At 51.3% G+C, this 22107-nt stretch overlaps 1 protein-coding gene across 5 annotated transcripts in view; it reads left to right on the top strand.

The window, feature by feature from the left end:
- The first annotated feature begins 18585 nt into the window (after window positions 1-18585).
- ANKRD11 (ankyrin repeat domain 11) overlaps window positions 18586-22107 on the top strand; it is a 100617-nt gene continuing 97095 nt past the window's right edge. For 4 of the 5 annotated variants that reach the window (XM_024735523.1, XM_024735527.1, XM_024735525.1 and 1 more), the window contains exon 1: window positions 18586-18667. The gene's annotated coding sequence lies outside the window, so the exon portion shown is untranslated. The remainder of the gene's footprint in view (window positions 18668-22107) is intronic. The other variant, XM_024735524.1, reaches the window with a different exon arrangement.

Genomic DNA, 22107 nt, shown 5'->3' with positions numbered 1-22107 from the left:
CAAGCAGCCGGGTTTCCTTTGGCGAGCAAGCCACACAGATAGGGTCTCAGCTTACCAGGGAGGAGTCGGTTGTTTGCAGTCTCCTTCGCTGGGCCCAGCCCACTGTGCAGAGATACTGGTTCGAGAAGCCAGAGCCTGGGCGCCCCGTGCCGCGTCCCGGCCTCGGAGCTCGGCCGGTGCCGTGCGGGTGCCTGCGTGGTCCGGGGCCCGTCTTCCCGTGGACGCCCTGAGGACCCCCTCGGCCAGCCCGATGCGTGCCTTGCAGGGACAAGTCTAGCCGGGGTCTCCAGTCGGTGCTCCGTGGTTGATTTCTGTTTGTTAGAGTTCGGGAAAGAGGGCTTGCGTGCTGGTGAGTCCCCTGGCGGCCCACACCGACCGGCCTCCTCTTCTACCGCGTTTGGGAGAAGAGGCAGTGGACAAGAGGGTGGTTGCTTGGCTCCTTTGGTGCTCTCGGTCTGGTTGGATTTCAGGTGCAGTCCAGAGACGGACGGGGTTCTGGGCCGAGGTCCAGGCTTTCGTAGTGGGTAAAGCTGCTGATGCTGGCAGCTGGCCCCCCTGCATCCCGCCTCCCAGAAGTAGGCTGTCTGAAGAAAGCATGTTTTCACGCTCAGCTGCCCTTTCCAGCAGAAAGCCTTTTATGCACAACAGATTTCGGGCAAGCAGCCACTTGCAGTTTTCCGTCTGTTCAGAGTTATATTTCGGGGGGGGGGGAATTATAACTAGAGTATCTCTAGGCATGAAAACCTTTTTTACTGATATTCTTGTGCTCACTGCTTTTTGACGTGGAGGCTTGCAGTACAGTGTGTTGTTTATTTTGTTTGTAATTTTAAAAGTTACACAGTCCTATTTCTCTTTTTCGAGTCTTGTTACTCTTTGATGCAGGAGTGTAAAGCTTATTTAACTACTTTCCTTGGTAAAATAAGCGAGTTATTACTGATTTCAGATTTAAACTTTCCATCAACTTTTGACCCAGCCTTGGTGCCCTTGAATGTCCCCGTAAGGCCGTGTACCTGACCCTGAGACTGGATCACCTGCCCAGCCCGGCAGGTGCTGTGTCCTTGCTTACTCCCTGCACAGCAATTACACGTTAGCACAGTTTTGTTTCATACTGTCCTCCAGGGACAGACCTCTGTTCTCAAAGTGCGTTCACTCTGCACCCACGTGGTTCAAGGTCCATCCCTCACCAGCTTCTGAACTTGTCTAGGTAATAGGTCATTGTTTTGTGCCCCCATTTAATTCGTCCCATTTGTATATCTTTACATGTAAAAAAAAAGGTGTTTCTCACTCATCCCTACAGTGTCCTTAATTCATTTCTCTTGGTTGCAAAACTTGTTGAAAGGTCTTAACAGGTCTGGTTGGCCCTGGGTGGGGAGGGTGTTGCTTACAGAGTTTCCCTGCGCAGTGGGCAGGTAGGGAGGGTGTGTGGCTGCGTCCTCACACACGTGCGGGGCTGTGCTGGGGAAGGGTGTATGCCTTGGGGACCCACCTGCTCCTTGTGTGTCATCCCCCCACTGACGGGAGGGCACCTGATGCCCTGGCGTGCCAGGTACCTGTTTGTTTTTGCTGACTAAGAACAAGCCTAGTATCAAATGCTTCACGTTTGACACATTTCCTGGCTAGAGTAAAAATTCCTATTTATCTTTCTAGTGAAAGAGGGAGAGAGACTGGCTCTTGTGGTGAAGTGCTGCTAACAGTGGCCAAGAGCCAGCGGGGAGGAGTGGTGGTGACAGCTTGGAGGCTGCTGGGAGCCCAGGCCTTCGTGCCGCTAGGGGTGGGGTGGCGCGGGCACACGCCAGCACCGCAGAGCGGGTCTCCTGTGAGAATCTGGAATCCACCAGCAATCCTGGTAGATGGGGTGGGGGGAGGGGCTGAAGCAGCCCCAGTCTGCCCTTTTTAAGATGCAGGCTTCTCTCCGCGGGCTGCTTACAAACGTCTTTTGGAAGCAAGTCTTAGGGTGTGTAAAACCGCTGCTGAATGACACGCTCCAGCTCAGTAAAAATGGATTTGTTTTGGCCAAAAACCTAGAGGAATTGAGAGAGAGAGATGAAGACAGGCTTGCAGGATCTTAGTTCCCCGACCAGGGATTGAACCCTGGCCATGGCAGTGAAAGCGCTGAGTCCTAACCACTGGACCACGAGGGAATTCCCTAGAATTTTCTATATTCAGCATCAGTTTTGAGCAAAACTCTAGGGAAAGGAAAAGGAAGAGTCTTAGAAGTCTTGGTCTCTTGTTAACAGGCAGCTTTCTGAGATAGTTTACAAAGTGTTGTCTAGATAAGATCTATCATGTCCAAAAACATAGTTTTAAATTATGTTTTAAAGAGTTAGAGGAGAATGTAGACTGTTGAGATTCAGCCCCGGTGAGAAGGACGGAGGCAGGGCCTGGCACCTTCCCCTGGCACCACTGTCTGTAGGTGTCACTTGGGCCCTGCGTCTGCCCAGCCACCTCCCTCCCTGCTCTGTCCTTTACGGTCCCTGCACCCCTTGTCCTGTGTTGTGCCGTCGTGGTGTCCACCAAGGACATTCAGGCCTATCTAACCCTTCACAGATCGGTGAATTAATGCTTTATCACCTTCAAAAAAATGTATTTCTAGGCTCTTAGTCACAACTCATCTTGATTTTGCTTCCAGTGCAAGGATTTGTAACTGACAGACTTTTAATTTGGAGTTATTTAAACTAGAATAAATTGTTTTGAAATCTTCCAACGAATGCACTGTCAGACTGAGATCTCGGCTGATTTTAGGAAAGCATTTTGCAGGGAGGATGTGGGAAAGGCAGCTTTCCGTGAGTGGCTGTAATTGGCCAGCGCCAAGGGCTCACTATGGCAACACTGGGTTACATAGATTGCTGCGTGCGGCTTCTGTTTAATGATGCAGGGTAGGTTTAATTTTTTAGAATCAGATTTGCACGTCTTTGAAATAATTCTTCGTTTGAAGATTGATTTTTTTTTATGACTTTGCATTTGTTATTGGGTGGCAGAATGTATTCTGACATTGGATTTGCAAGATATTAAAAAAAATCTGTAATAGACTGTTTTGAGAATTTCTTTAGTCTCTTCAGAATGAAAACTCATTTAAATACTTTAGGACTTGCCTGCCAGGGAGTTTTAGCACACGCACAGTGCTCTGGGGAGACTGCGGGAAGTGCTGGCGGGACTCGCAGCCCCCAGCATGGGCAGCCCTCGCCAGGGCTTTGCCCCTGTGGCTATTTGGGCCCGACTTTTATGGGCCCTTAGTTCGGCTTGCTGTTGTCTGGTGGTTGTCTTTTCTCAGTTCTCCTGTTCCCATTTGCCCCTCCCCTGGGACCATTGACATTTATTATTGATTGATTGATTGATTGATTGAGGTATGCGGGCCTCTCACTGTTGTGGCCTCTCCCGTTGCACAGGCTCCGGACGCGCAGGCTCAGCGGCCGTGGCTCACGGGCCCAGCCGCTCTGCGGCATGTGGGATCTTCCCGGACCGGGGCACGAACCCGTGTCCCCTGCATCGGCAGGCGGACTCTCAACCACTGCGCCACCAGGGACGCCCCTAATATTAATTGTTGTTATTATTTTTTTAACATCTTTATTGGAGTATTAGTTTCTGCTTTATAACAAAGTGAATCAGTTATACATATACATATGTTCCCACATTTTATAGTAATGTATTTGTTAGCTGCCCATTGTTCAACAGGGGCACGCTGGATTCTTTGGAGGAGGCCTGTGGTGTGAATCATTCCATTGTCCCCTTGAAGACCAGAGAGTAGAAGGAGGCTGGGAGAATGACATAGGAGAAAGAACGCAGGGCTGGAAGCAAGGGTACTTTTACGTTGCGGACCTTGGTCCTGGTTTGCAGTGAATCCCTCTGCGGCTCTTTTTCTGAGAGTAAAGTCACAGATCACAGAGTTGAAATGGTGGACTTGACGCAGCTCCCAAACCAAGGACAAGCAGAGGGCGTGGGCTGTGGTGCTGTGTCAGAAAGCCGTGTGCGGTGCCGCACAGCCCGCCTCCTTAGGCTGGCTGTGGGTCCAGACCCAGCTGACCTCTGCCGTGGTTACTGCTCAGCTTGCCTGGGGTCCGTGTGTAACAACGTGGTGTGGACATTGCACAGGGCTGGCTTTGCCTTCGGTGTTGCGTGTGGCCGATGTGGGTGCCGAGTAGGACAGGTACTCCTTCGTGGACGGTGTGGTCATTTTCACAGTCCTGCGTACTGAGGCTCTCTCCTGTAGGTTTCAACTTCATCTTGCTCTGCATTTCAGATGAGTTTTCTCATCTCCACCCCCACCCCACCCCGCTTTTTAAAATTTTATTACTAACAGTTTAATAACCATGTCAACCCAAACTTGGGCCAGCAGCGAAACCCCGCCCTCCCACCGTGGCACTGCGTAGCTTATGGGATCTTAGTTCCCCCAGCAGGGATTGAACCTGGGCCCCTGGCAGTGAGAGTGCCAAGTCCTAACCACTGGACCTCCAGGAAATTCCCCTCACTTATATCCGTAAATCACTGTTTTACATGGAGACCTTCATCACTTGTTTTTCCCTTTGGTGCAGTTTTTAGCACTAAAAGGGCATATGTATTTGATTCTGTCTTCTTAGAAATAAATCCATTCACTTAGTGTTACATATTCAGAGGTCATATATAATTGTGCTCGTGACTCATACATAGAGGTGCTTATACCTAAATACTGTCCATTTTTTCAAAGATCTTTTCTGTTTACCAAAAACAATGGGACTTACTTGAACCTTCAGTGCTGAGTAGGAAAGATAAGAGTTCCGTTGTTGTTGTGCCTATACGTGCATTTTGAACAACACCTGTCATGCGTTAAGGTGATGTTCTGTCGTGATATTTACCCCTGAGATAAACAGAAAAACGTACTTAGATTTGTTGCCTGAGATATTGGCAACAGTACTGAATCCTTTTATTTAGAAGGATCTGTGCCGCATCCTCTAGGACAGTGTCTTCAAACTGTGGATCATGAGCCATCATTCCTATTTAAGAAATGTTTTCCTGTGCCAAGGACATAGAGGTAGCTTCCTGCACCTTCTGAAAACTTTCTACTTCTGCTCTTTACACCGAAGCCTTTAATCTGTCCCGGACTGAGGTCTGCGTACGAGCCGGCTGCTCGCAGTCTTCCCTGCGGAAGCCAGCTGGCCCAGCCTTGTCCTTGACTGGGCTGTTCTTTGCTCGCTGACCTGCATTGCTTACTGTCACGAATCAGGTCTCCCCATGTGCGCCCACGTGGTGTTGGAGCTTTTGTGTGTCCCATTGGTCAGCTTGTCTATCCTGGTGACACTGTCCCCTGTCTTCATCATAAGTTTTGATTGTTGCTGGTGTCTAGAAATGCAGTTGGCTTGTGTATATTCATTTTATATGTTGTACCCAGGAACTTCTGTTTCTACAGATGAGAAAACTTAAGAATGACAGAGGATGTTAGAATGTACCCAAGGTCACTGCCAAAACAGTGGCAGGGTCAGTCAGAATTTTAACAACAGCTATCACACTCCACTGTCCCTGGTCTGAGCTTGGCCCACATTGATCTTTAGGAAGTTAAGCTGGCTGCAGCATGAAGGGGCATCGGAAGGCGACTTGTAGGAAGGGTACAAACTGGCGCCCGCAGAGGTGTCAGGGGCAGTAGAGGCAGCAGACGTGGAAGTGAAGCCCACAGGCTGGGAGGCCTGGGTACGAGCTCTGCGTCCGCAAAGCCAGTGGAGGTGTGTAGCCGGACTGGGAGGGACTGGGACCTCCCAGGAGGGGCTGCTTGTTCTTTTTTTTAAGCCCCTCACTTCCGGGCCTGGTGCCTGCTGCTGGGGAGGAAGGTAGGCACCAAGGCAAACAGTGCTCCGGTTTCGGTGTATAATGGAAGACTTTGGGCGGCCTTTCTCTTGGATTCTCGCTCACAGGATCCATAAGTGTCATTTTTGTTTTTTTTTAGTTAATTTATTTTATTTATTTTTGGCTGTGTTGGGTTTTCATTGCTGTGCGCAGGCTTCCTCTTGTTGCGGTGAGCGGGGGCTGCTCTTCACTGAGGTGTGCGGGCATCTCATTGTGGTGGCTTCTCCTGTTGCAGTGCATGGGCTCTAGGCACACGGGCTTCAGTAGTTGTGGCTCGCGGGCTCTAGAGCACAGGCTCAGTAGTTGTGGCGCACGGGCTTAGCTGCTCCGTGGCATGTGGGATCTTCCCGGACCAGGGCTCGAACCTGTGTCTCCTGCATCGGCAGGCGGATTCTTAACCACTGCGCCACCAGGGAAGCCCTTGTCGGTTTATTCTTGCTGGATGATCATCCTGAGGTCTGAGTAATACTTCTTGTTAGGAAACAGTGTGTGTTTTCTACTGGAGTTTCTCTTGTCCATGAGGGTCATCCACCAGGAAAGAAACTTGGATTTTTATGTTTTAACAGAACAAAATTTTACTCCACTTTTCAGAATGGAGACTCTTTGCTTGAGGGGTTTCCTGGGAGACTGGGGTGGTGGACGAGGGCCAGCGTCTCCCTGCTTGGTAGCAGGACCTGTTGGCTGATGAGCATATCACTGTAACAGTTCAGCACTGTCACTGGAACAGAGCTGTTCTTCTGGAAATTAGAGGTGGTTTAGAGATGAAGAACATCGCCAGCACACTGAATTAAACGTAGAAACTGAAGTAAGGAAGACGCCTCACTCCTTGACTTGACAAGTGGAAAGCACGTTTGTGCAGGGATGGTGACCAGGGGCTGGCGGGAGGCTGTTGGGCTCCTGGGGGCGGGTCAGCCTGCTCACGCACACACCCGCTGATTAGACCGCACCCGTACCCTGCAGGCCTGTGCAGAGGCGTTTCAGGGTGCTCTTGCTGTGCTTGTGTGTCTGTGCAGTCATCAGGGCGGGGACACCCTCTCTTCCCCCGGGATCACAGCATAGATCACTCATCACACATTGAATCACTGGAAACCCAAAGTTGATCTCGATTCAAGTCCTAACTTCACAGGAGTGGTTTGGCCATAAGGAGTCTATTTAGCCCGTCCACATTCTACCCTTTAATAAGGAAGGATTGGATCTTGCCCCTCAAAGCAGATTTTGGGCCCAGGAGATGTCTGTCGTGGCATGTATAGTGTTAGGCTGTTGGATACGCCTTTGTTTGGCCAAGCAGCATGGTCGGTGGACCAGCAACTAGCAGCCCTGTGTCCTTGTGTTGACAGACGGGGCTGTGGGTTACCTCTGAGCTCGGGGCAGCCTGGGCTCTGCGGGTGTGTGGATTCTCACAGCCCTGCTACTCCTGCTTCAATGACTTCTGTGGAACCTTCTCATTTCTGTGGTCTTCCTTCTTAAACTAGTCCTTTCCAACTTACTTTAGAGGGTGAGGGTGGTAAGAATTCTCAAGGCTAAGAAACACCGCTTTCTGGTGACTGTCTCCACAGTTTTGTAATTGGGGGTTTGGATGGGCAAGTGAGACTAGATCAGTGATTATTTATTAGATTTGCTTGGAAAGCGTTAAAACAGTACAGTTTGGCAACGCTTACCCCAGACACACAAAATCTGAAGCATCTTTCGGGGGTGGGAATGTGTAGGAGACAAGTCACAGGTGATTTAAGTCTTTGAAATACAAGGGCGTATCTTCCGAGCAGCCCTGTTCTTTCTTCTGGGCCACGTGTTTACACTTGGAGTGTGGAAGAGGCCAGATGGCGGTAGGATCTTAAATTCCTGGTGGGTGAGATGCAGTGTAAGTGGTGGGAGTGGAGACTCCTGCCTTTAGAGGCCAGTGTCCTGTTTGTGTCATTCGCCCCGGGTACTATGGTTAAAGAAGAGAACAGGTATATATTAAGTAGCTGTTTTCTTACCCAGTCCTTGCAGGCTGAGCCGGAGGTGGTGTCCCCTTGCCTCACACCACCCCTCACTGCTCCCTGAGGGACAGCTGTCAATCTGAGCGTTTAATCTTGTTTGAATTGGGGCTAGTGAACAAAACTTATTTTGCATTAGATAATAATCTAGTTTGAAAGGCTCATGGCAGTAGTGAGGTGGAGGAGGGATGTAGTGTGTGGGGTGGCATACAGGGAGGGCTGTGCAGTGCGGTCAGGGATTGGTGACTGTGCAAAGGAGAATGTGGACACTTCATCCTGGGAGCGCACTGATGTGGAGGTGAGGCAGCGCTGAGCCAGCGACCTCGAGCGGCTGCTCAGGAGCCCACCAGGCATGGCCGCTCGGCTGGGGCTCGCAGGGACACACGCTGGCCGGGGAGGGCTTCTTATTGTCCTTTTTTTAACTTCTGATTAATTTTTTCCGTAAACCACACGGATTTGAGGTGAATTTTTATCTGTGTCAAAGGGTGACTGTGAGCTGGGTGGATTGAGAGGGCACAGATGCTTGGAGGTGCAGGGTCGAGCACTTGACCGTGCCTCTGGGAAGCGGCCTCCTTTCCACACCCGCTTGCCCACTGATCAGCTGTGCTCTTCCGGTGCCCCTGAGGCCCACGGTCTCTTCCACACGGGGCCTCCCGTTGCGTGCCTGCCGGTGACCAGGGTGCAGCGTGGGGCCTGCAGCACGATTGTGACATGACGTAAAGACAGAAAGCCGGCCTGGACAGTAGTGACAGGTTAAGGAAGAAAGTGAGGGCCTGAGTATGCTGTTGGAGGGTGGAGAGGAACCTGCCCTGATGGGCAGCGGGGGAGAGGCAGCCTCCTGTGAGTGACACGGGATGTTTCCAAGAAACTTGGAGAGATTTGGAGTTGCCAGGGTGGCAGCTGGGGACAGCATCCTTCAGCACCTGTGTCCCTGGGGCTGTCCACCAGGGTGGTGGCACTGATGGGCTGTGAGGTCACCTTTAGTGGGTGCACCTGCAGCAAGAGCTGACCCCCACCAGCTCCGGGAGCGCGGCAGGAAACGCTGGCGTGCCTGCCGTGCAGGACGGAGCTTCTGTCCCGTGAGGCCTTTTCCTCAGCTGTGTGTGTGCATGTATGTGTGTGCTGTGCCATGATGGTCTGAAGTTTGAACACGAATCTGTTCCCCATGAGCTCAGTGACGCCCGTGGGCAGAGTGAGGTGTGCATAGGGGTGAATCTAATGTGCCACGTTCGCTTCTCAGCAGTGCGGTGGGAAGTGGAGAGAATCAAGTTGTTGTGATGACACAGGTGGAGAAATACTGCACCTGAGTCAGGAGTTGGGCCGGTGCGGAGGGAGGGGGAGAGAGTGATGACTTGGAGCTGGAATGGACTGGGTTTCGATTCTGAGGGGGGCACGCCAGGTTGCTGGCTTGGAGGATCGATCGTCTAGAAAGTGGTACCCTGAACCAGGGCAGGAAATACAGTCATAATTCCCTTGGGGCTCCATCTGTGCGCTTGTGTGTGCTGTGGATGTGTCTGTGGTGTGGCTGGACTTTGTGAGTTCAGTGGGGAGCTCTGAGCTGGAGAATGGGAATTGAGATCTACCCATATGGTTGTTAGAGCCTCAGAGGCAGGTTGGATGGCCCCGGGAGAGCCGGGAAGACCCACACCGCAGGAGCGGGTGGAGTGACGGCAGAGAGTCTGGGTGGGGTGCTGCCCGGCGGGATGGGTGCTGCCCAGAGGCCAAGGCAGGGCAGCATCAATTATGATCCTGGCTTGGAGGGAGGAGGAGCTCAGCGTGCCCTGGGTTTCTGAGCTGAGAACTCTCTTGTGAATACCAGCCTTGTGTCTGTATTTTGGGTCAGAGGGGCTTGGTCACTTTTAGACTTCAGCTGCGTCCCAGAAGCTGTGAGTGCGCAGTGGGGTTGGGGGTGGTAGTGTGAGTGACCTTCGTGGGTACAGGCTCTGCAGCCTGACTTTGATCCTGACTTTGAGGCAAATGATTCAACATCTCAGAATCTGGTTTCTCAACAGAAAAAAGGAGCCGATCCTGTTACTGTCAGGGTTGTCATGAGGGTTAAATGAGCCAGTGTAGGGAGAGCAGGTGCAGGGCAGGGGTGGGCAGCTGTGGGGTGGCAGGGCTACCCTTCTGTGCAGGACGCGTGCCAGAGTGTGTGCGGACGGCACAGAGACATGCTAGGCGCGTGGCCAGCTGACCCCTCCGCCCACCGTTGCTGCTCGAGAGCTCTGTGACCACTGCGGGTTCCTGGGAGGACAGGGTTGGGTGTCAGTCCGCCGTCGGGAAAGCTCTCCTGAGAGGCTGGGCTGGGGCTGGGTTCCTGCCTACGCCTCCCTGCCCAGCGGCTGCAGGTGCCCTGCTTGTGATGCCCGCGAACATGGGAAGGTGTGGTGGGCACCGGCTCCCGTCCTGATCTCCAGAGAGACGCTGGAGAGCTTCCAGACAGTGTGCACTGCCTTCTGTCTGTCTGAAGAGAGCTGTTCATTTGGGTGCTGTCCCTTTCTTTCCTGTCTGGGCAGCTGGTGCATTGGTGGAACTGGCAGAGGGTGGGCCTTCCAGCAGGACTGGGGTGGGGCCTGCAGTGTGGGACACCTGGTACTAAGTCATCCATTCAGCAGTTCCTAGACTTGGTCCTTGTTCTGTGCTGGGCCGCCTGCCCCTGCTGCATCTTGGTTCTACAGTGTTAGGGCTGCTCACCCCTGCCAGCTCCATACCGCCCCCCCCAATCACATTCGTTGCATTTTAGATGTTAACCTGTACAGATTATTGGTGTGAGCTCACATTCTCTGTGAAAAGAGTAGCACACATTTAGGGAAAATGATGTATTTTAAAAGGAAACAGTTTTACATTGGATATCGAAGAACCTTAAACTTTTCAAATGAAAGGTGTTTTAGGGATTATCAAACCTAGTCCCCTTGTTTTATGGATTAATAATCCCAGGGTTGTTTCCTGGTATTTTTTTTTTTGAATTTTATTTTATTTTATTTTGTTTTGTTTTGTTTTATTTATTTATTTATTTTGCGGTACGCGGGCCTCTCACTGTTGTGGCCGCCCCCGTTGCGGAGCACAGGTTCCGGACGCTCAGGCTCAGTGGCTATGGCTCATGGGCCCAGCCGCTCTGCGGCACGTGGGATCCTCCCGGACCGGGGCACGAACCCATGTCCCCTGCATAGGCAGGTGGACTCTCAACCACTGCGCCACCAGGAAAGCCCTTGAATTTTATTTTATTTTCTGTAAATGTTTGATAGAATTCACCTGTGAAGCCATCTGGTCCTGGACTTTTGTTTGTTGGAAGATTTTTAATCACAGTTTCAATTTCGCTACTTGTGATTGGTCTGTTCATATTTTCTATTTCTTCCTGGTTCAGTCTTGGAAGGTTATACCTTTCTAAGAATTTGTCCTTTTTTTTTTTTTTAAATCACCCTTTTAGGGAGAAAAACTGGCAACTCAGGAGTGCTAGACGTTTCAGCTATGTCTTCCTTGCCTGCTCTCAAAAATCCTTTCACAGAACTTTTGTACATCTGTAAGTTGCAAGCGTCTGAGATATTTAAAGGGAAGCGTTGATGACACTTGGGTGTGGCTGTGAGGACCTGGGCCAGCTTTGGGAGAGGCCGTGTGGGCTCCTCCTTGGGGAGGGCTGCCCTCGTAACTGTCTTGTCTCCCAGCCCAGACACAGGGCTTTCCCACTTGTTCAGGTTGTCTTTAATTTCTTTCACGAGTATTTTGTGGGTTTTCATTCAGTGTACAAGTGTTGCATCTCTTTGGTTAAATCCATTCCTATATATTTTATTTTTTTTTTGATGCTGTTGTAAATGATGTTGTTTTCTTAATTGCTCTTTCAGAGTGTTCCCTGCTGGCATGTTAGAAGTACCTCTGATTTTGCACATTGATCTTGTGTCCTGCAGCTTTGCTCTGCCGCACTCTTTTGTTAGCCCTCATGGTTTCTTGTAGATTCTCTAGGGTTTTATATTCTCTTTTTTTAAAAAAACATTTATTTATTTATTTTTTGGCTGCGTCGGGTCTTAGCTGCAGCACGCAGGGTCTTTCTTTGCGGCGCGTGGGCTTCTCTGGTTGTGGTGCGCAGGCTTAGTTGCCCCACGGCATGTGGGATCTTAGTTTTCTAACCAGGGATCGAACCGGCATCCCCTGCATTTCAAGACGGATTCTTAACCACTGGACCACCAGGGAAGTCTCTGTGTTCCTTTTTAAGGTCAGTTTTCTAGCTGGACAACCTGGTTGAGTTCAAGCTTTAGTTGTGTCCTGTTGTGGTAGGTTGTGATTTCTGTCTGCGTTCCTGAGTGCTCGGTGGACCTCTTCTGTTAAGCGCTGTCATGTGGATGCTTGCGGTGAGACTCGTGGGGCACGGGGATGGCGACTTCATGGAGCTGGACTGATGCTGCGCTCCCGTTAACAGAAGACAGGCTGGTGCCCAGTGTCCTGTGGTCTGTCCTCCTTGGACTGTTCCTTTTGGAGAAGTAAAGCAGATGGGAGTGGTGAGAGCCTGAGATCGATCAGTCGTGATTGTTGACACGAGTGAAGTGGGGAAGCCACAGCTCTGATTCCTGTGACCTTGCGTGTATCCATTGCTGGGGCCCCGGTGCACCCTGACCATGGTGGGTGACAGCGTCCTGTTGTCTCTGGAGAGCATGGTGCTGACTGGGAAGTCTGAGTTTGCTGAGAGCTAGAGACATCGGTCATCTGTTTCCTGGCTTAGACCCTCAGAAAAGGAGTCTTCGTCTTGTTAGTCAGTATTTCAAGTGTGTCTGTGATGTCCGAAGGACTGCTCTCCATGTGGGTTGTTGTGTGCACGGTGCGTAGGGAGCGAGGAGCCTGTGAAGTTGAGTGTGGACTTGCTGACCCAGAGGCAGGCTGGTGAAGGTTCGGTGGTGTCCGTGTCACTCCTGCCGCGAATGGGCAGCTTGTTTTGCCAGGCGCAGCACTGTGCCCTGCTCCAGTCGTTAGGGGCCTGCTTTCCCAGTCTGCTCCCACTTCCCCTAGTTTGATTCTGCGCTCTTACCCCAGCTTTTAGGAGTTGCCCAGGCCCTGGTTTACCGTTTCTCTGGGGTTTCTCTTCATAGCTGTGTGGCTTGATATCTGAGAAACCCCTTTCTATCCTCCCCTAGGTTTGGCGGCTCAGTGGGCACCGGTCCCTGGACAGCAGCTCAGGCTCTCCCGCCTCCCCGTGTGCCCGTGTCTGTTCATTCTGCGCTTTCTTCTGTTCAGGGGCAAAAAGCGAATTGTCTGGAAACATTAATTTTCTGTTTCCTGCTTGCTTTGTCCTCTGGTGAAAAGAAGCATCTGAGTTGAAGAGAGAAGTTGTACATGGGGCGTTTGTTTTCCCTCCAGCTCCTTCCCCACCTGCCTCAGCTATGCCCCGTGCCCCCCTGCCCGCCTTGTTCCCTTGAGCCTTCTCTCCAATCTAGCCAAGGAAGCAGCCTCTGCGTTCTTCAAACAGTGCCCTCAGTCCTCTTGGTTACATTTTAAGGTTTATTTTTGTTTTGTTTTTAATTAACATTTTTTTGTTTTTGGCTGTGTTGGGTCTTCATTGCTGTGCGCAGGCTTTCTCTAGTTGCGGCGAGCGGGGGCTGCTCTTCGTTGCGGTGTGCGGGCTTCTCACTGCGGTGGCTTCTCTTGTTGCAGAGCACGGGCTCTAGGCGCCAGGGCTTCAGTAGTTGTGGCACGCGGGCTTCAGTAGTTGTGGCTCTCGGGCTCTGGAGCGCAGGCTCAGCGGCCGCGGCTCACGGGCTTAGTTGCTCCATGGCATGTGGGATCTTCCCGGACCAGGGCTTGAACCCATGTCCCCTGCATTGGTAGGTGGATTCGTAACCACTGCGCCACCAGGGAAGTCCTTAAGGGGGTTTTTAAAGCTTCAGTGAGAACAGCAGGGACATGTGTTCTCCGTTTCCAGTTTCAGGGAGGCGGTGGTTGAGTGTGGGCTCTGGAGTCAGCCTGGGTCTGAGACCTGGCCCCCCATTCGGGGTGACCTTGGTGAGGCTGTGCACCTTCACAGGGCCTCAGAGATGAGGTTAGGCCAAACAGTATGAAATTGTTAATATGAGACTTTTTTTTTAATCGAGATCATTGTAGATTCACATGCAGTTGTAAGAACTAATACAGAGAGACCCCTTGGCTGCTTTGCCTAGTTTCTTGCGATGGGAACATTTTGGCAAGTTGTAGTATAATGTCACAGCCAGAGTGTTGACGTGGACACAGCCGGTGAGTCTTAATCTCATTCAGGCGGGCCTTCCTTGTACCGTGCGCGCGCAGTTCTGTGCGTCTCCGTCACACCTAGGTCCCTGTATCCGCTATCCCCACCAGACACCGTCCTGTTTGCTTTTTCATAATCACACCCACTTCCCTTCTGCTTCATCGCCTCACCCTTGTCCTTAACCCTGGCAACCACCAATCTGTCCTCGATTTCTAAAATTTTGTCTCTGAGAACGTCATGGGAATGGAATCATGAATGTAACCTTTTGGGGTTGGCTCAGTACAAGCCCCTTGAGATCCATCAGAGCTGTTGCCACACCGGTAACAACTTTCTTTCCTTTGTGTTTCTGAGTGTTGTTCCCCGCAGACCACAGTTTGTTTACCATTCACCTGTTGCAGGACATCTGTGCTAATTCCAGTTTTGGGGAATTATGAATAAAACTGCTATGAACATTCTGTGGAAGTTACTGGACCATTTCTGACGTACCAAAATGGCGGTCTCTGACAACGCAGTCCAGTACCCAGAGGCGCCCTGCGCTCTGCTGGGTGTGTGGGTGTGTGGACCTAGCTGGTCTGTGCACAGCCCTCAAGACACATCCTGCCTCCTCCGTGCCAGTGTCCGAACTACGGCAGAAGTTCCTGCTCTGGAAGGCTGAGCTCTGCGCTGGCCGCCTGCACCCAGCCCCGTGCCCCTTGACCTGGAGCGTTACCACAGGAGCCCGCGGCTGCTGTCTCTGGGGAGCAGGGAAGGGAAGGCAGATGTGGACTCAGCCCCGCCGCCCTGTGGGTATGACCACCCTCCAGCACCTTGGTGTCCTGGCGCTGGTTCTGTCCACGGTGTGTGTGGAGCATCTGCCCACACGGGGCTCCGCTGTCACTCGCATCCACACTCCAACTTCTGCCAGGGAGCGTTGTGGTCCCTGGGAGCTTGGGGTTGGAAAACTGGTCTGTGTCTTCAGACCTCCGGCTGAGGCCAGAGCAGCAAGACCAGGCTTTGGCTACTTGGGATTCCCGGCATCTGGGGCCTCTGGAAAGGCGGCACAGGAGGGCGGCCAAGGAGGCCAGGGCGGTGCTCGGTGCTTTAAAACCCAGAGTGTGGGCCAGCCGAGGGGACCGTGCTTTCCGTGGGACTGATCGCAAGTGTCTAGTGCTCATCTCATGCTGAACGGAAACTGCGATTAGCGGTCACAGGCCTTTGAAAAATTAATTAATTAATTAATTGGGCGGCATTGGGTCTTTTAAAAAATAAATTTATTTTTGGCTGCGTTGGGTCTTCGTTGCTGCACCGGGGCTAATCTTCATTGCGGTGTGTGGGCTTCTCATTGCAGTGGCTTCTCTTGTTGCGGAGCACGGGCTCTAGGCGCACGGGCTTCAGTAGTTGTGGCACGTGGGCTCAGTAGTTGTGGCTCGTGGGCTCTAGAGCGCAGGCTCAGTAGTTGTGTCGCATGGGCTTAGCCATGGTTGACACTGGCTTCATGTTGCCGGGGTCTGCGTCTGCACTCTGTCCCCACTGGTCTCTACTTCTGGGCTGGGAACGTGCTCTTTGAATGCTGTCGCTCTGACAGTAAAGTGTAGTCTGCTGTGTTTCCTTGTGAATATGTGGCTTGTTTATAGTTGTGGTGTTGGTTCTGATGTGAACGTGTGTCCAACACGAAGCTTTTTTCATATTTTAGGATATTTCTTCAATGTGCATTCCCCAGAAATGGGATTACTCTGTCACAAGGTACAAATATTTTAGAGGCTCTTAATTTGTGTTGTCTTCTAGGAATAATTGAGTCAATTACTAAGTATTTTCTCTTAAAATGAAAAGACCTTTAGACTAGAATTTAGAAGCCCTGGATTTTGTTTCCAACTGGCTTTTAATTCCCTGCATGACCTCAGACAACTTGAAAATTTATTATTTTTTAACCTCACTTAACTTGGGCCCAGTAGAGCACTGGTTCTCTACCCATGTGATTTTGCCCTTCAGGGGACTTGGGACAGTGTCTGGACATGTTCTAGCTGTCACAGCTTGAGGAGGTGCTCCCGGCATGCAGTGGGCAGAGGCCGGGATACTCAGCACCCCGCGGTGTCCAGGACAGCAGAGGATGATGTGGCTCCAGGTGGTAAGTTGTGCTGCGTTTGAGAAACTCAAGTTTCCTTCAAAACTGAATAGTAGTTGTATTATTTGTTGCATTCCGAGTGTAGACATTCATCATAAACTCTGTGTTGTTCCGTCACTGTCTTTATAGGAAAATTGAAAAGCTTAGTGACTTGTTGCTTTTCAGTAAAACCAAGGTGTGGTGATTGGAAGCTGCTTTTCTAGTCCTTGAGGTTAATAATGTCAGCTTCAAAAAGTCCTGTACCAGCAACATAAGGACAGAAAAATCTAAACCCATCTTTGCAAAACACACATACACATCTGTAAGCACAGGTCGGGAAACCACTTAGATCTTTTGGAAACCGAGTGCAGACCTTGGAAATCTGCTCTCCATAAGCACTGTGTCCTGGCAGCTGCGCTTGTCTCCTGTGTGCCGGTGCGTGTCCGGTCCTGATGCTGCACGGCTGGTGCGTTTGGAGGTGGGAGTGAGCTTGATGGGATTGTGGAACAGTAGGTGTGAATGGAATAATGCTGGTTGTTTGGTTCTTGGGATCTCAGTTCTCTTCGAGGATGCCAGTTCTCTTCAGGACCCTGCAGCGTCACTGTGTTCACGTGGCCAGGCCGCAGGCTTACTTGATTGGTTGATTTGATTTCGGACATGGAGGTCTTTGGAGAGGCTTTTCAATAAAAGCTCTTCTTTTTATAATGATTCTGGAAGATTGTGCCATTTGCTTTTCTTTTGATACTGTACTTTGGGTTTACTTTCAAAGGGTTGAAATTGCTACATTTTGATGTAAAAATGTTTGATGGATGAAAAGATGTTTTTAGTTGTCTCTGTACCTTTAAACTCCTAGTTTTGAATGATGGAAATAAATTATTTCAATTAATGACAAAATGGAAGGGTGCCCAGTTACACAGTCCCGGGAGCGGGCACGGTCCTCTCATCTTCCTCTCCAGTCCTTGTCAGGGCAGCAGAGGGGACGAGGTCGCTGCTGGACCCGGGAAGACTCACGGTGTAAATGTGAGAACCAGCTCTCCAGGCCCTGGGCCCTGGCCTGCCTAGCTTGAGCAGTATTGCTTAGACTTCGGGTGTGCTTCCTGGTTGGTATCCATCCCACCCCGACTTCCAAGAGGAGCCATTACTTTGAAGTTTATGACTATTTGCTTTTCATTGATTTTTTTTTTAAGATTTAGTTTTATTTCTTTTTGGCCGCGTTACGTCTTCGTTGCTGTGCGGGCTTCCTCTGGTCGCAGCGAGCGGGGACTGCTCTTTGTTGTGGTGCGCGGGCTTCTCATTGCGGTGGCTTCTCGCTGGGAGCGTGGGCTTTAGCTCGCGGGCTTCAGTAGTTGTGGCTCGCGGGCTCTAGAGCGCAGGCTCAGTAGCTGTGGCGCATGGGCTTAGTTGCTCTGCGGCATGTGGGATCTTCCCGGACCAGGGCTCGAACCCGTGTCCCCTGCGTTGGCAGGCGGATTCTGAACCACTGCGCCACCAGGGAAGTCCCTTTTCATAGATTTTTACTGTAGATGTAGTAAATCGAATATATTAAGTTTCACGTACTTTTGAAAGACACATATATTCAATATATTCCTCTGAGATCTTTTCTCACTCACTGTTACGGTTTTTGAGATTCGCTGATGTTGATACGTGTAGCTGCAGCTTACTCATGAGTAACGGGGTTGTTTGCCCATGGCTGGCCTGCCCACGAGGCCCCGTGTGCTGCCACCCCCAGACGATATCTCTTAGTCATCATGTTGACGAAGTGTGCCAGCCCTTGTGGGGCCGCCCCAAACCTCTGGTTTCTCCTGCTGTGGACGCTGGAGGCATGTCTCCGGCCTGGGATCCCAGGAAGCTTATGTGGTCTGAGTTACGGTCCTTTGCCTTTGAGGATGGATCCCTAGGTGGATAGAGAGAGGAGTGGAGAGGATACAGGGTGGCCGGGACCGGGCCCATCTGGGTGCCGCAGGAGCACAGCTTGAGGCTGGGAGAGGGCCTCCAGGCGGAGCAAGGCGGACGGGCCAGCCGTCGGGGCTTTGGGAGCCAAAAGGAGAGTTCACATTTTACTGAGTGTGACGGGGGTCCGTAGAAGATGCAAATGCATAACTTCGACAAAGGTTTACTGTCAAACTCCAAGTAAGGTGAAAGTCTGTGGACGGCCCTTCCAGGGCCCCAGTCCTCAAGCCCCTTCTCTGGGGAGAATGACCGGCCCATCGGAGTGTTCTTTCCTTAACTGGGCCTTTCTGGGCACTGCCGTCCAGGAACCATGATCAAGAACAGAGACTTCCACCTGGGTAGCGTCCTCCCACAAACCACCAGGTGTGAGTGCCTCTCCTGGCGTCCTCTCCCTTTACAGCCCAAAGCAGCCAGCCAGACATCCTAAAAACCTCTTGCTTGTCTGGAGTTCCGTGAAGTAAAGGAAGGTTGTAGTGTGGTCCAGATGGAGAGAGGCTGACATTATAAAATGAACTGAGTAGAAATTATTATTTACATGAGCTAACTTTACTCTCTTCTTTCAGAATACCCTCAGTGCTGCTCTGGGACACGCCTGTGTTGGATTTAATTTACAGCCATCAACCTCGGCTTTTAGCGATGGACTCGGTAAATATTTTATCGTATTGCCTCTCTCATCAGTTTGTGTTATTTTCATTGGTTTGTAAAAAGAAGTATCAAAATATTTCTTACGTCTTCACATTGGTTTTCTTGAGCTTGATAGAGCTTTGGCTAAGTGTTCTGGGTCCTGGATTTCACTTAACTGAGGGTGCTTCAGGGCGGTGGTGAGCTGTGTGGTGTCCCAGCGAGAGGCGTTCTCTGGACAAATTAAGACAGGTTGGCAGCCTGGTCTGTGACAGAAGTTGGTTTCTTGTCAACTTCTGTTGTCTTACTGGCTCAGTCCCCAAGTGGTCTGGAGCCTGTAGGACCTGCTTGCGGTGCCTGTTTTGTGCTCTGGGCGTGTTGCACACACACCATCTGAGAACTGTCCCTCCTCCTCTGGGGAGGCAGGCTGCCTGGCTGTGCTCTGCTCTGTGTCCCGTGTGTGGGCCAGCTGGTAGCCACACGTGGTTTTCCTGAAGTCCGAGGCCAGCGTGTGTGGTTGGTGGGTGTGGAGTGGGCTCCTGGCTCATTTGCCCTGAGCCTTGCCTCCCGCCGGGAATTCCTAGCACGGCTGTGCCCGGAGAGGCAGCCGCCCTCCTGCGGCCTGGGGCCCGACTGGCACTCCTGGCTCTAGGACAGAGCCCTCCTCCCCTGGGACACGTTGGAAAGAAAACGCTTGGCTCCTTTGCATGTTTCCTACCGTGGCCAGGTATTAGTGTTTTAAAGCAAACAGTGCCAAAGTGTATTTTCTATTTTGTGTTGTTTCTAGCAGACAGGAAAGAAACCTTTCCTGCTGCTTAATCTCACAGACCCCGTCCTCTATCTCCGCCGTCATTGTATCCGGCCACTTTGAAATGCACCTGGCTGGACTCTTTGACTTGAGGAAGCGTTTCCTTGGAAATGGGGGTGAGGTATGATGGAAAGATCTTAGTCTGCAGGGTGGTCTGGGATTAGAAAGAAGCCAGCCCGGCCAGTGGGGTGTGGTGGTGAGGGGCCGTGGTGGGCCCTGTAGCATGTTGGGAGCGCTCCCACGGCCGTCTTCCAGGATGAGCCCATGCATTCAGCTTGGCTGTCGCGGGCTGTGGGGCAGCCATTGAGAGACTCAGCCCAGCAGGGGGTGAGCTGGGCGTGGAGGGGCGGCGCCGGGCCCACCCATACTGCAGGCTCGAGCCTGGCCTTTGTTTGGAAATGGTAACATTGGCCTTAATTTATAACGAGGAAAAAGAAGATGCTGCTTCAATTAGGTTATTAACAAGCATTTGGTGATCGCTGCTTACAGGGAAACAAGTTATCCGCAGCTCTGCTGAGAGACCTGGGGCTGGCCCAGTTCTGGTGGATTGTGAGCAGTAGGGGCGCTAACGTTCGCCAAGTTTCCTGACGTGAAGGGCTGGCTGTTTGACGCTAAGTCCCATGGCAGTAATCCACGGTGTCTAATGCCGTTTATCACTTTTGTGAACCATAAATATTCAGTTAATATTGATTGTAATTGTCTTTAAAACATCCACAGTGTATGGAAGGAATAGAGATAAAGGTGCTACTTTGATCACCAGGGGGGCCCCTCCCGGGTCCGGGGCCTGCGTGTGTGGGCACAGGTGCCGGGGTCTATGATCCATGACCTTTGCTGGCATCAGAAGGCACAAATAGAAAAACAGAATAATTTTGCAGGCTCTCTAATAATTGTTCATTGTTATTTATATCATTCATTATTTTATTTTATTTTTTTTTGCGGTACGCGGCCCTCTCACTGTTGCGGCCTCTCCCGTTGCGGAGCACAGGCTCCGGATGCGCAGGCTCAGCGGCCATGGCTCACGGGCCCAGCCGCTCCGCGGCATGTGGGATCTTCCCGGACCGGGGCACGAACCCGTGTCCCCTGCATCGGCAGGCGGGCTCTCAACCACTGCGCCACCAGGGAAGCCCCGTTCGTTATTTTTAATTTTCATTTTGACCACGTAAGGTAGAATATGAAGCATTTAGATCACATCTGAGATCACTTTTTCTGACAGAGGTGGGCTTGTTAAATATCCTTCAGGGCACACTGCTGTGCTCTCGGCCCTGCCCTAAGGTGATCCAGGTGTGGTTGTGGCTCCAGGGTCCGGGAGGGGGCGGGCCTATGCCAGCTCTGGACGTGGGCCCAGGTACTGCTGGGCCTCGGCTCCCCTGCCCTGTGAGGCGGTGATGGCCGTACTCATCTGAAAGATTTCCCGAGAGCTTAAGTGACACTGTTTATGGAGGTAAAGCTCAATGAAAATAGAAGCTTTAAAATAGATTTATTCTTTGCTTTCCTTTCTCTAGCGTAAAACACTAGTTTCACCTGATGGCTGGTGTAATTCTCGCTGTGTTAACATCTTTCTTGGTAAAGCGCAAGGGTCGGGGGAGAGGTGAGCCTTAAATGGCTCTCGATGGCACGCGTTCCGCCAGGGTTCGGTGAGGGTGTGGCTGCTGCCGCCGAGGGTTGTCAGCAGCAGGGACCCCAGGGCAGCGCAGGGTGGTACCGTTGCTTCCTGTGGACAGGAGTTCTGAGTGATGTTTCCAAAAACAGAGTGGCTTCTGGAAGTGGCTGTTAGAGTAATAAAGGCAGTGTGTCTATCTGAATGGAGGCTTGGATCTAATGGTTTATGTTTCTAATTGAACACCTTCATAAAAAATAGAAAAGTGGTCACTTTCTAAAATTGAAGTACAGTTGGTGTGTAGTATATAAAGCTTATGTAGTAAGTTACGGTATAGTGACGCGCAGATGTAAATGTTACATTACAGTTACTGCACAGTGATCACTTTTGACTTGCTGGGGTGTGCAGAGCAGTGACACGCCCTGTCTGTGGCATCCTGGCGCCCGGAGCAGGCTGTGCTCACTGTGGAGCTGTGAGCACGAGAACTGCAGGTCTTGTCAGCGGCAGAACCAAGTCCCCCGCCACCTGCTGTCCAGATGCGGGCTGGGGGCGTGGGGGAGGACGTCCTGTGCCTGGGGCCCCTCGTGACGGGGAATGTGTTGCCGTCTGGTGATGCAGCTCTTCTGGGCAGGTCTCTCCGTGCCCCTCACATGGCAGGAGTGGCAATTTGCTGACCCTGCCACCACCCAGCTAGTGGTCGGCCACTAGTGACTGTGGCACTTCACAGTCACAGCACACGTGGCTGGGGGGGTGGCTACCGTCTTGTGCCTTGGCTGCAGGGCGGAAGGCTGGGTTGGATTTGCAGGTGGTAAGAAGCTTGTAGATACTAATGCGAATGATACATTTGCCTTTTTAACAAGGATATTTGTCAGGATTTAAAAATAGGTAACAAAGCACACTTTTGCTTCTTTCTCTAAGAAATATGTCTAGCTAATTACACCAATAAAACATGTATTCCGGATTTTTGAGTATAGTAAATTTTTATTGTAATTTTAGAGTTCTGGGGAAAATTCATTGTCTCGGCTCCCTTAAAATACATGCAAAGTATGGAATATTAGA

This window comes from Neophocaena asiaeorientalis, unplaced genomic scaffold (assembly GCF_003031525.2).
Source record: "Neophocaena asiaeorientalis asiaeorientalis breed wild unplaced genomic scaffold, Neophocaena_asiaeorientalis_V1.1 scaffold40, whole genome shotgun sequence".
In the NCBI taxonomy this organism is placed as follows: Eukaryota; Metazoa; Chordata; class Mammalia; order Artiodactyla; family Phocoenidae; genus Neophocaena; species Neophocaena asiaeorientalis.
The sequence above is the reverse complement of the archived record's forward strand: the minus strand, read 5'-3'. Positions and strand labels throughout refer to the sequence as shown.